Source organism: Cibotium barometz, chromosome 25 (genome assembly GCF_041138505.1).
Source record: "Cibotium barometz isolate CiBa-2024 chromosome 25, ASM4113850v1, whole genome shotgun sequence".
NCBI lineage: Eukaryota > Viridiplantae > Streptophyta > Polypodiopsida > Cyatheales > Cibotiaceae > Cibotium > Cibotium barometz.
The window spans coordinates 53,028,037-53,041,319 of record NC_141070.1 but is presented as its reverse complement, the minus strand read 5'-3'; the positions used below and the strand labels follow the sequence as shown (position 1 = coordinate 53,041,319).

The 13,283-nt window shown below is 43.3% G+C and overlaps 1 pseudogene; it reads left to right on the top strand.

Annotated features, from left to right (window-relative positions):
- The first annotated feature begins 8,637 nt into the window (after positions 1-8,637).
- Positions 8,638-9,120, top strand: LOC147624728 (polyadenylate-binding protein RBP47B' pseudogene; annotated as a pseudogene).
- The last annotated feature ends 4,163 nt before the right edge of the window (positions 9,121-13,283 follow it).

Below are 13,283 nucleotides of genomic sequence, written 5' to 3'. Positions count from 1 at the left end.
ATAGATAAATTTATGAGTTTTTATGGTATAAAAATCAATGATTTTATTAAATGAGTCATTTCTACTTAGAATCTTCAAATTTTGAGCCCAAATACGGAATCTGTGCGTGATTTTACCCTAATATAGGATTTTACAGCATCCAAAATGAACACCGGATCAAGCTTATACGCAAATTTCAATCATTTTTAGTTAAAAAGTGACAACCTTTAAACCGTAATAAATGCACGACCGGACGTCTGATTAACGAATGATCTGCACCCTAACAACCAGGAGAACCTCCCAGACAAAAAAAAAAAATTACCCCCCAGGGTGGTCTGACACGCAAATCAAGGCCGACGCCCCAAATTTGGGGACCCCGTCCCAAAATTTAGACCGCACACACTTACCAGGGTGCCCGTACGATGGCCGCACAAGAACCAAAGGACGGTCGCCCATCCACACATACACCCATGCTGCCCCTGACCAGATAAGGTACATGCGTACCACTCCTTTCCCTGTTAACCGACACCGTACCTTTTCCCTAGACCCATGGAGGCCACTGATCTATAACCTTTGCTATACACCGTCCTTTTGTCCGCCGGGGTGCTCCATGGGCAGCACGCATTTTTGCGTAGCCTATGCTCTGCTGTGCCGCCGTCCGTCCCTGTGCAGTGTACTTGCTGTAGTACAGCCGCCCCTTGCAGCCACCCCTCTCACACCCCCTCATTTGTCACTTTTCAGATAAGGCAATTTTCCTCTATCTCCCTCTTGCTAAGAGAGGGAGTGTCCTTAACTCTTTCTCCACCCCCTCCCCCCCCCTCACCCCCCCCCCCCCCCGATGTGAAGAGACTTACAGCAACCCTCAACCCTTCTCCCCTTTAGCAAAACGTTTTTATGTTTAGGACATCACAATCCCCCCACCCCATTTGCGTGGACTTTTGTAAGAGGTTTTAGCCTTAAGAGAGGGTTCATGTGCTGTGATCTTTTGCTCATACGGTGAGCAAACGATCTCAGAATTGAGATCTGATTGGAGCATTTCGACCGCGATAGCAAGCCCTACAAGACGACGTCCAAGATGGCCCTGTCCCAGAAACGTCAGAATATTACCTTGGGAGGAGCGCGCAACCCGATGCGACCCCAACCCTCCCTTTACAAGCTCCTCCCGATGCGACCCCAACCCTCCCTTTACAAGCTCCTCAAGGAAATGGTGGCCAGGTTAGCTTGGTTATCGTTTAAAGAAGAGTTTTTTTTTAAATATTAGTGTTAATAAATGTGTATCTTTTCCTTTTAAAATAATGACATAAAATTGTATGAAGCTACGAATTGAGTGATGTTGTATTCAATGAATTGTATTGAAATTGTTATCTTTAAAGAGTGCAAGTTTTTCCTAGCTTCGACGCTAACTCCATTCCATGCTTGTGTAGCCGGGCGATGTCGTTAGCAAAGCCTCAGAATGGCCCAAGGTATCCCCCATACCATTGGGAGAATAAGGTTCGCCGATTGAGGCGAGAGATTATGATGCTGTCTAGTTCTGAGGGCCGAGGCTAGTGCGGTGAATAAGCCCACCCTAGTGTGGAGACATCACTCTGAGGGGCGGGAGGATCGAGCGATGGAGCCTGAGAGGGCAACAGGCAGGCTTGAGTCCTCACCAGCGCGGCCGACGATGAGGTGTATGGTCCTGTAGGATTTTGCCCAGCATGTAGAGGTTGCAAGGCCGAATTATTGTTCATCGACTGTATAAAGGAAAAGAATAAGAGAGCCGGTTTGGCTTGTATGGAATTGATTCATGTATAAAGTTTTTTTTATAAATCTTGTGTTTAGCATTATTGTATTGTGGAAAAAGACTGTTTTAACAAACCTTGTGAAAAAAGCCTTAATTAAGGAACATGTTTATTTATGTCAAACAGTGTGGTAGGATTAATTAGAAAATAAATTGACGCGTGAGTAGGGTGGAAAGTGGGAGGATAAAATGCCCCGACGATGGCACCATCCTATGGATGGGTGGACTCGATTAGTCGGTAGCTTTCCAACAGATTAAGTGAAAGCCCTACGCTAGATAAATAGGTTCTTGGGCAACTCTATTCTAGAAGACTAGTCCAACGGCTGTGCCTTACATAGATGAGGAAAAAAGCGTTGCCTCTAGAAATCAAGTCTAGTAGTTGCCTAATTTATGATCAATTACCCTATGGGTGATTTGATTTTTTAGAAGATCACGCTCCCCGTGTGGGATAGGACTAGGTCTTACCTATGAATCGTATCCTTGAATCTCTACATGGTCAAGGTGTCGATGAATAGGAAATTTTCTCCAAGTTAAGACTTAGTGGACTATCTTAAGTGTTTCCCCTATTTTAGAAGGGGAGAGCCTTACAATTGGTATCAGAGCCGATCTTAGCTCCTAGGAATTGCCATTTAAGGACTATTTTGCAAAGAATGTTTTACCTAACATAATGCTAATTAATAAAAACATCCTTCTAAAACAAATAAGTTGAATTGATGTTTGAATGATTGTAGGAAGAGGAAGATGCCTACTCGAAGTTTCTAGTTTTCCAATGCATTTTCGAGACTGCTAGTCTCAAATTTCGAGTTCCGTGACACCATGGTGCAGATACTAGAGAAGATGTCCCTCCCTCATTTCTCTCGTATTGAAAGAGGATGGGTAGAGATTTCTGGAGTCGTGGGCCGAGATATTTCTTCATCCGATGATCAGATCGAATTGGAAACCTTACCATCGCGGATTCGTTGGATTGAAAAGTTGAAGATGATCCGTTTATTTTGGTTTGTTCGTCGGTACCCCCAGGGCCGACACCTCTGTGACTATAGATGGGATTCGCATACCTCAGGATCACTGGGTGTATCACCAAGTGATGCAAGTCTTACCTGCTCACAGAGTAGCTGTGTTGGGACCTACCCCAATCTAGAGTCTACCACCCTTACCATCAGTTTTTAGAGTCTTAGAAACTACAGCGAAACCCCCATATTTCACCTATGTGGACCGCTCTACCCTTATGTCATAGTCAAGCTTAGGAATTTCCCTTGATGGCAAATAAGACTAATTATATTAGTCTCAGATCTTTGTAATAAAACTCATCCTTATAAATATTTGGAAATAAAATGATTTCAATCTTTTACTCTCCAAAATAAGCATTGTGCAAGTATGAATCTTGTAATCTTAAAATTGTTTTTACAATGATGGCCAAGACGATCACCCTCTACTTCCCAATGCGTTTACATTGATATCGAGGAGAGAAGAAGCTCCTTCTCAAGCAAATGCAACCTCCCTCCTTTAAAGGAGGGAGGTTCAAAGATTGAGAAGGATGCTGAAGTCTGGATTGAAGTGATGGACGATTATTTCTCTGCCGCCGGTACTGGAGTAGCAAATTAGTCTATGCTTGCACGGTTTCGCCTCATCAGAGATGCTAAACTCTGGTGGAAACAGTGGTGCCATGACAAGGGAGTCACCGAGCATTCTCAAACATGGGAAGACATCAAGAAGGCCGTGAAGGAAAGATATCTTCCCCCTTCCCATTAATCCATAAAGATGAATGAGTTTTTTTTGTCTTAGGCAGTGCAACTTAACTCTTGAGGACTACTATTCCAAATTTATCACTCTTCGAAAGTATACCCCAACTATGACTACTTCCCAACAAGTGGCTCATTTCTACCAAGGGTTAAATGAACCCTTAGATTCCCGCCTTGAAGCAATGAGGCCAAGCATATTACAGGATGCTCTCATACGAGCAAAGCCCCTTGTGCAAGAAATGAGGACTGACAAACCTAAGCATCAAAAGAGATCTTACCCTGAGGCAAATCCTAAAGATCAATCCTACAAGAAATCCCAACAGAATTTCTCCTACTACAACAGAGGGCGACAAGGCAACTCTTTTGTCCCCCGCTCGTATGCTGCTTCTTCCAGACAAGGCCCTCTGTGTTTTGAGTGCAATGAGCCGGGATGCTTTAGGGCCAACTGTCCCAAGATGGCAACATCGTTTCCCCAAGGTGGCAGAGGAAATCAAGGCTATGGAACCCCTATCCACCAAGGTGCAAGAGGCGGTGGACATGGCAGAGGCCGAGGAGGAGGAGTTGCTAGGACCGCCTGTATTATAAGTGAAGAACCGACCTTGGAAATGGCTGAAGAAGAGCGCACCACCGTCCATGCGACAGTAGAACACCAAGGTCCAAATAAGCAATTTGGTGTAATCCAAACCCCAGCCACTCATTCACAGTAAGCCATTTCAGCTTTTGATTGATTGTGGTAGTACCCATTCATTTCTTTCTCCTAGGTGTTTGCAAAAATTAAACTTGGGTCAGAAAACAGCTAGAAGAATGACTGTAGAGTTAGCTAGTGGGAAAGAAATAGTATCTCACCACTCTATAGGAAGCCTTGATTTTGAGCTGGGTAATGAGCGAACTCATGGCCACTTTAGAGTCTTGCCATTAGGAATTTATGATGGAATCCTTGGGATGGATTGGTTAATTACAAACAAAGCTAGCATTCATTGTAACCAGGGGAGTATCACTTTTGAAAATGAGCATGGCCAAGTAAGGGTATAACATGAAAACCTAAATCTAGGGTAGTCAAGGCAAAACATCCTCTCAAAAGGGAACACGTAAGGGTCAGCAAGTTTTCTTAGTCAAGCTCAACAAAGTCATTTAATCTAGTCAGAAGACAGAACCCTCTTAGCTCCAAGAATTCTCTCACATCTTCACCGACGAGCTTACAGAGCCACCGCCTCCTCGAGAAGTCGATCATGAAATCGAGGTGATCCCTGGGGCTTAACCCGTCTCAAAAATGCCCTCAAAAATGCCCTATAAAATGTCCCTTTCTGAAGCCATTAAGCTTAAATAGCAACTTTCCCATTTCATTGAGCAAGGATTCGTACACCCCAGTAGCTCTCCTTGGGGGGCACCTGTCCTTTTCCAAAAAAAGAAGGATGGAACTCTCCGCCTCTGCATCGATTATTGGAGCGTTTCGACTGTGATAGCAAGCCCTACAAGATGGTGTCCAAGATGGCCCCTTCTCGAAAACGTTAGAATATTGCCTTGGGAGGAGGAGCACGGAACAACGAGATTAGAGAAGATGCTCCCGATGCGGCCCCAACCCTCCCTTTACAAGCTCCTCAAGGAAATGGTGACCAGGTTAGCTTGGTTATCTTTTAAAGAAGATTTTTCTTTTAAATATTAGTATTTATAAATGTGTATCTTTTCCTTTTAAAATAATGACATAAAATTATATGAAGCTACGAATTGAGTGATGTTGTATTCAATAAATTGTATCGAAATTGTTATCTTTAAAGAGTGCAAGATTTTCCTGGCTTTGTTGATGCTAACTCCGTTCCGTGCTTGTGTAGCTGGGTAGCGTTGTTAGCAAAGCCCGAGAATGGCCCAAGGTATCCCTCATACCATTGGGAGAATAAGGTTTGCCGATTGAGACGAGAGATTATGATGCTGTCTAGTTCTGAGGGCCCAGGCTTGTGCGGTGAATAAGCCCACCCTAGTGTGAAGACATCCCTCTGAGGGGCGGGAGGATCGAGCGCGATGGAGCCTAAGAGGGCGACAGGCCGGCTTGAGTCCTCGCCAGCATTGCACACATAAAATTAGGTCAAACCCTTCTAGCACATGATAGATATCTCACTGCTCTTCAATCTCATCAAGAAAGAAGCGCAAACCGCCAGCGAACGAGGGAGAAATCGCATTTTTACTAGGCACCGTTTTTCTGAGCTGTTTTTTATATTTCTACTTCCACAAATCAAATGTTTCGAATTCCTCCTAGCCCAAGGTGTTTTCAAGCATGCTTTACAAGCTGGTGAAGACAGAATTCAATTTCATCAAGTCTACAGTGAGATCCAAGCTCTTCATCAAATCTGCAGGTGACTTTGGTAAAACAGAGATTAAGCTTTCTATATTTGGTCAAATCTTGTCTTTATTGGCTTAATCCTCTACTAGACTCATTGCTATTAATGCCTTTGAAAGAATTTGAGCTCATTTGAAGTCTAAGGCACCAGATCTGGACTCCCCGTATACTTTGTTTTTTGCACACAAAATAGTGGATTAATTTGCTAATCAGTGATTAATCAATGCTAATCACTATATTTTGGTGCAATTGAGGGTTCAAATTAACCATTAGGTATCTGATACAGATTCCTATAACTTTAGATTGCAATTCAGAGTTGGTTTGATACTCCAACCATCCCGTACAAATTGGTTATCCTTGATTTAATGTAATTTCTGGTAAAATTGTGCTGATAAAATTGTGATAATCATCATTTTGCATTTAACCCTTGGTTAATGCCCGTAAATCTCACTCAAAATCAAGATTATTCACAGCCAGAGTTCCATTTGGGAATGTGCATAAGAATGAATGCTATACGCATTATGTATTGGGCATATTGCATCAGTGTAAAAATGGGATCAGACACTGCCCTTGTCCAGAATAAGGCAAGAGATAAGACCTCCCACATAAATTTGGGTTTGCATTGCATAATGACACAAGATAAACATCAAAAACCCAAAGTAATTGTCCGCAAAATATTGAAACATATTGCTCACATGGAGCAAAAAGACCTGACGCACAAGCTCATGGGCCCAGCCATGAAAGAAAAAGAATATCTCTTTCCAAGAAGAGGATCCACACCAAGAAGATCTAAAGGAAGCATTGAAGGAAGACGGACACGAGAAGAGAAGCTGCCACAAGAAGAGAAGCTACCACAAGAAGACTGAAAGAAGAGAGAAGATGTGAGGCTCCAAAGAGTGAGGAGCCATGTGAAAATCTCAGAGAGAGAGAGAGAGAGAGACCCCACAACCCAATGTAAGGTGCCGCAACAAATTAAAACCACCTCTGAGCCACCGATGATATAGGCCACATGGTAGATGTATGTGTGAGCACTTTAGTCAAGGTCGCGGTCACTTATAGTAGCCTTGGACACATAGAGAGAGAGAGTGTCAAGGACTATGGAGTTTAGGGACTGTAGAAACTAGTCACGGACTATCAAGTAAGGGGAGGCAAACTTGGTATAGAGTCTAGGTATACCAGGAGTATTCACTTGAGGAGAGGTGTTGAAATATACAAGTGAATAGGGTGTGTGCGGGAACAAGCCCTTGGTTAGAGGCTGTAAAAGAGGATGTGTAAATGTGAAAGAACTTGTGAAAAGGTGAGAAGAATCTACTGGGAGAGAATAAAGGGTAGCATGAGAAGATTTAGGAAGTGTGGAGATATTCTGGGAAAAGTGAGAGGTGGAGAGAATCAAGCAAAAGAGGTGGAGATATTTTGGGAGAGGTGGAGTGAATCAAGGAGAAATCAGTGGGATTAGATGCTTGGATGTAAACTCTATAAATTGAGGCATTGCTCTAATGAGAATTTACTGGTTTTTGAGTATCCATGCCTACATTAATCTATTTGTTAATTACCTACTAATTGTCTTAATTATTTGTTAATTACCCACTAATTATATCTTAATTATTTACTAATCACTTTGTTAATGATGTTGATTCTAGTGTTTGATCCACCATAGCTCATCACAATGCTCTAATTTCAACACGAATTTCATCAATCAGGATAAGGGTTAGGATCGACCGGCCATGTGTGGGTGCCCATGTGTGAACGGCGAGGTCACATATAAAAGTCAAATGTAACCTAAAACCTCTCATTCTCTAAGTATTGAATACAAGGAGTGCTCTTGCTTCATCTTCTCCATCTCCTTCTCTAGCGTGTGTGTGTGTGAGAGAGAGAGAGAGAGAGTGTGTGTGTGTGTGTAGCGATCGAGCATTGCGTGGTGGCACGCAGCTGCGCGCTGTCGTGCCACAGCACGTCTATGGTGTGAAACCATGCATGTGAGGCTATTAAATGCAAATCCAGATGCATGGGATTAAGTGTCTGTGTACATACGGGATGTATGGTGTGTGGAGGGTTTTGCTTTTGAGGGCGTCGCCAGGTGTACAGGTGAAATGGTTTGGTGTTGAGCTTGTTACAAGCCTATTCGGAATATGGTTGGGTGGAGGTGGTTTTAGCTGTTTGGTCGCCTTGAATTGTGTGCACATCCAAGAAATGAGTCGACACTTGCAGATTGCATTTGAAAGTGTGGAAAGTGGGGAGCAATTAATATTGGTGTTGCCTTTGCATTGGTGTGAAAGCAATATGGTGGCCAATTTTCAAAATTAAATAAAATAGAAAATAAACGTGGCCTTATTTTGGAAGGTGGCGTGGAAGATTAAGTTGGCCAGCGCATACTTCTGGAAGCCGGCCAGCGTGATGTTCTAGAGGGTGGCGAGCTGGCGCGGAGCAGAGGGCCGCTGGGCACGTGAAGGAAGTGTGTGTGTGACGGGAAGAGAGGGGGCAGCGCAGCTGCAGGAAAATAAGGAAGAATCGCCTTGTGGGAAAAAACACAGGGAAGACGCCGTCTCGTAGCCAGGCGCAGAAGGGCGCCAGTTGTGAGAGGATTGCCGCTTGGTGATTCTTGGGAGCAGAGGAGTGTGTAGCCACAGGTGCGGGTGATAGAGCAGGGCTGACGGGCTGCAGAGGTCAGAAAGGCTTTGGTGGGCAGCGGCTGCAAGACAGAGAAAAAGTGGGCTGGGTATTTGTACAGTCGGGTAGAGACGGGGGAGGAGAAGCTTCTCCAGCAGAGAGCCACAAGAGGTTTTTCCAAGGGGGGTTCTAGGGAGGAGATGCTGAAACTACAGACTTACGATGGCATATTGATGTCACAAACAGAGCAAGCCTTCAGGCTGAATTGGGCTTCATTTGGTGTCGGGGAGAAGCGAATAGAGGGAGGGTCAGACCACTCTATATTTGTGGGAGATCTTGCCATTGACGTCACAGATTATGTGCTTCAAGAAACATTCAGGTCTCGTTATCCTTCTGTAAGAGGTGCAAAAGTGATCATAGATCCCATCACGAACCGCTCAAAGGGTTATGGTTTCGTGAGGTTTGGTGATGAAAATGAGAGGACTCGGGCTATGTCAGAGATGAATGGTGTTTATTGCTCAAGCAGGCCTATGCGAATAAGTGCTGCAACAACCAAAAAAGGTCTCCCTCAGCAATATCTCCCTCAGCAATACACCAAGTCAAATCTTATCAACAAAGGTCATACGAAACAAGCAAACCGTGTGCTCGGAAGGTTATGGATTTGTAGAGTTCAGTTCTCATGATGCTGACAAGAGAGAGTACTGGGTGCTATACTATGGGCTGTCGACATACATATGCTGAAGATATGTATACCCTTTGGATTTGGTGATGTCTTGTGAGTTTTATTATTTTGTCTCATGAGTGTTGTTGCATGTCAAACATTTTGTACAAACATATAGCATTTTTGTACAAACATATAGCATATGTTATGTGAAGACCTTCCATGATGAATCTTTGATGATGATATATGATGATGATGATGAGTTCTCTTGCCATAAGCCTTGTATCATCAGAATCGAAGATGGTGTGTCTTGTATGAGTTGTGGAGACAATCCCATTGAATGTATGCCTGAATCAAGAGATAGAGTTAATACCATGCTATACTTTGTTCCATGAGAAGCTGAGAAGACATTTAATGCTTGGGATTTTGGAAGCTACTCTCACAGCCAGAAGCCTCGCGCTTTCCCAGCGACACCGCCCACGTCACGACAGCGCTGAGGCAGCAAAGCGGTGACGGCGGCTCACGGTACGAGAATCCTTCACGACGGCGGTCTGAGCGGTGAGTGACACACCATTGCTCCCTGTTTTGAGCTTGCTAGTTTCCTGGTTGTGTACTTGCAGCCATTCATGGCTCACACATGGTGCTTGGCAAGTCCCTAGCTCCGACACTCCGACATGTGCAGCAAAAGCGCACATTTTTGGTGCCGCTACCGGGGAACTACCCTGCACTAAGCTGATGTAGCTTGGGCTTATGTTTGAAGTCTATTTTATCTTGCAGGAAAGGCAAAGAGAGGCATGTTTGTGTGTTTGCTGCTATTTTTCAGTCATTTTTCTATTCTATTTTCTTCATTTTTTGCACATTTCAGTTCTGTGTGTTAGCTGTTAGAGCAGTAAGTTAATAAGTTAGTTAGTGCTATTTATCTCTAAAAGTTTTTTTTAAAAGAAAAAAGAAAAAAGAAAAAATAATAATAATAATAAATTAAAAAATTAAATCAACCCCATGCAGCTCGCGTGGAAAGAAATTTTTCATTGAAAAAAAAATTAAAAAAGAAAAAATCCCCAAAATTTTGAAAAAGAAAAAACCCCCAATTGACCCCGACCCTAACCTCGATCTTTTGATATATATATATATATAGGAGAGTGAGCCTCCATAGCTTTCTCTCAAGTGAAAGCTTAAGGGGAGTGAAGCTCTCTACATAGTCTATCCCCCAAGGAGTGGAGTGGGCATGTGGGACAAAGCCTTCACCTTTTCCCCACAGGCACAAATAGAGTGTTCTGAGGGCAACAAGAGCTCCGGATAGGCGAACACTATGCTGTAAAGCACACTAGGATCCCTTGAATGATACGCTCGTCTATTGAGCTATCACATGCCTTAGTCCAATTTCGACCATAAGTAAGGGGGTAAAAACGGGTTGAAAACGAGACAAAAACAAGTAAAAACGGGGTGCAAAACACTTGAGAAACCACTTGTGTGGGCTTCAAGGGTAGTTACCACTTGTGTGGGCTTCAAGGGTAGTTACCAACGCCTGTAGGATACCCACGTCACATGCATCTATGCTCTACTCGGGTGCTAGAGTCTGAGCAACTCGAAAGCATTTCAGTTTATGCAGGCTCACACCATCCCTCCACGTTAGCATCTTGGCCTTCAGTTGGAACCCAAGGAAGTGCAACCCAAGACCCACGAATAGCGGCTAGTGACTCTTCCTCTGACTCTGAAGTCATGGAAGGGCATCCTACCTAGAACTTTGAGGAACCAAGCCAAAACGTGCTAGTTTGGTCCTCACAACCCAGATCTAGCATGTTTAGTCGTCTAATAGACACTTTTAGTAGAGCCACACACTTTGAACCTACGACAAGTGAAGTAAACGAAGGAGGTGGGGAAGTAGATTCACCATTCACAGCTCATGTAGACCCTGCTCTCCCAAAGAATGTCCATGTGGATATTCTACCCACTTCATTTAATGAAGGCCCTACTAAGCTACCACCTTCTGAAGCTCTTCCTAAGGTAGAGGCCCCTAGAAGTCAAACCACAAGAAGTGACATTGCGTCCACTTTGAGAGAACCTTTTGGCACGCCAAATTTGGATGGGATATTTCTCAATGAAAAATCTTGAGCAAAATCTTGTTTGAACTCTCCGCCTGTCCATTTGCCTGCGGATGATACGGGGATGATTTCTTGTGTACTATCATGTGAGTCCTTGTCAGCTCCTGAATTACTGAATTTAAAAAATGTGTCCCCTGATCAGAGACCAACTCCACAGGACATCCAAACCTAGTCATTATGTTCTTGTATAGGAACCTTGCTACACTAGCTGCCTTGTTATCTCTCAAAGCCAGTGCCTCTACCCATTTTGTGGCATAATCAGTAGCCACTAGTATATACCTGGCACCTGCTGTTCTGCTAGCTCTTGGCTTAATTGGTCCTACAAAGTCAAGCCCCCATTTCTGAAATGGTTCCAAAGGCATTATTGGATGATCTTGCATTCTGTCCGCCGATGATCCTGGCTGTCCCATTTTCTGACACTGTAGACACTCCCTAGAGAACTTATGAGCATCTTTAAGTACAAGAGGCCACCATTAACCAGCCTGCAGGATTTTTCGACTTGTAATCTCTCCTGAGAAATGTCTGCCAGTATTGCCACTGTGAGCCTCCTTCAATACAGCTCCTTACTCTTCATTAGGTACACACCTGCGTATAATCTGATCAATACCTCTTTTGTACAAGCACCCTGCAATGACTAGAAAAGGTCTGCTCTTCAAAGCAAGCTTCTTTTTCTAATCCGCTGTCATCTGTGTTGGCAGCATCCCATCTAGCAAAAAATTCAGCATCTCATCATACCAGTTTTCAGCTTTAAAAGTCCTAACAACATAGAGACTGGCATCTGGTAATTGATCTAAAACTCCAACTACTTCTTCACCATGCTCAATCCGACTCAAATAGTCTGCAATTGCATGTAACTTGCCTAGAGTATGAATAATAGTAAAATCAAATTCCTGCAACAACAAGAGCATCCATCATGCCAGCCTTCCTGTCAACTGGGGCTTCTTCACCATATACAGCAAAGCTTGGTGGTCAACATGGAAAACCACTTTGTTGCTCAATAAATAGTGTCTAAACTTCCTTAATGCATAGACCATGCCCAAAGCTTCTCTCTCAATCACTGTATAATTCTTCTCAGCTGGTGACAACATTTTACTTGCATAATAGATAGGCCGGTACCACCCTTTCTGCTTTTCTTGCATTAAAACAGCTCCAATTTGCAACATCCGACGCATCTACAAACACATGAAAAGGTAAAAGCCAATCTGGTGGCTGTAATATTTGTGCTATCACCAATATTTTCTTCAGAATTTCAAATGCATTCTTCTGTGCCTCTCCCTAGGCATATGGAATGTCTTTTTTTGTGAGATGAAACAATGGGGCACAAATATCCGCCAAATAGCGCAAGTATCTACAATGCCATTTAATCGAACCCAAAAACCTCATTAACTCTTTCAGATTCTGTGGAGGTTGAGCTTCTTGAACTGCTCGGATCTTGTCGGAATCCACCAGCATTCCTTCTGCTGAGATAATATGTCCTAACAGCTTTCCTCTACGGACTGCTATTGTGCATTTGAATGGATTCAAGGACATTCTAAACATCCTGCATCTTTGCAAACATTTCCTCAAATGCTCCAAATGTAATGACTGTTTCCCAAACACTGAGAAATCATCCATGAAAATCCTCATAAAATCTGTAAGATATGGCTCAAATGTTTTGAATGCTGCTTTTGAGAAAGACGGGGGGCCATTCTTTAACCCAAAACTCATCACTGTATACACAAATGCTCCCCACTACTCTGTTATGAATGCAGTTTTCTCCATATCTTCTTCTGCCATGCTAATCTGATTATACCCTGAGAATCTGTCCAAAAAACTATACATTTCATGGCCAACAACATCATCAAGCAATGTGTCTACAAATGGCAGGGGAAATGGATCAGTTATTGTAGCTGCATTCAGCTTCCTATAATCCACACAAACCCTCAGCTTTCCTGATTTTTTCGGAACTACTACAATGGGGGAAAGCCATGCTACCTGATCCATTAGCTTAATAAACCGTGTTTTTAGGAGCTTATCCAATTCCTCCTTCACTTGTCGGGCATAATTTAGATTCATGCGGTAATGTTGTTGTACCACTGGTACA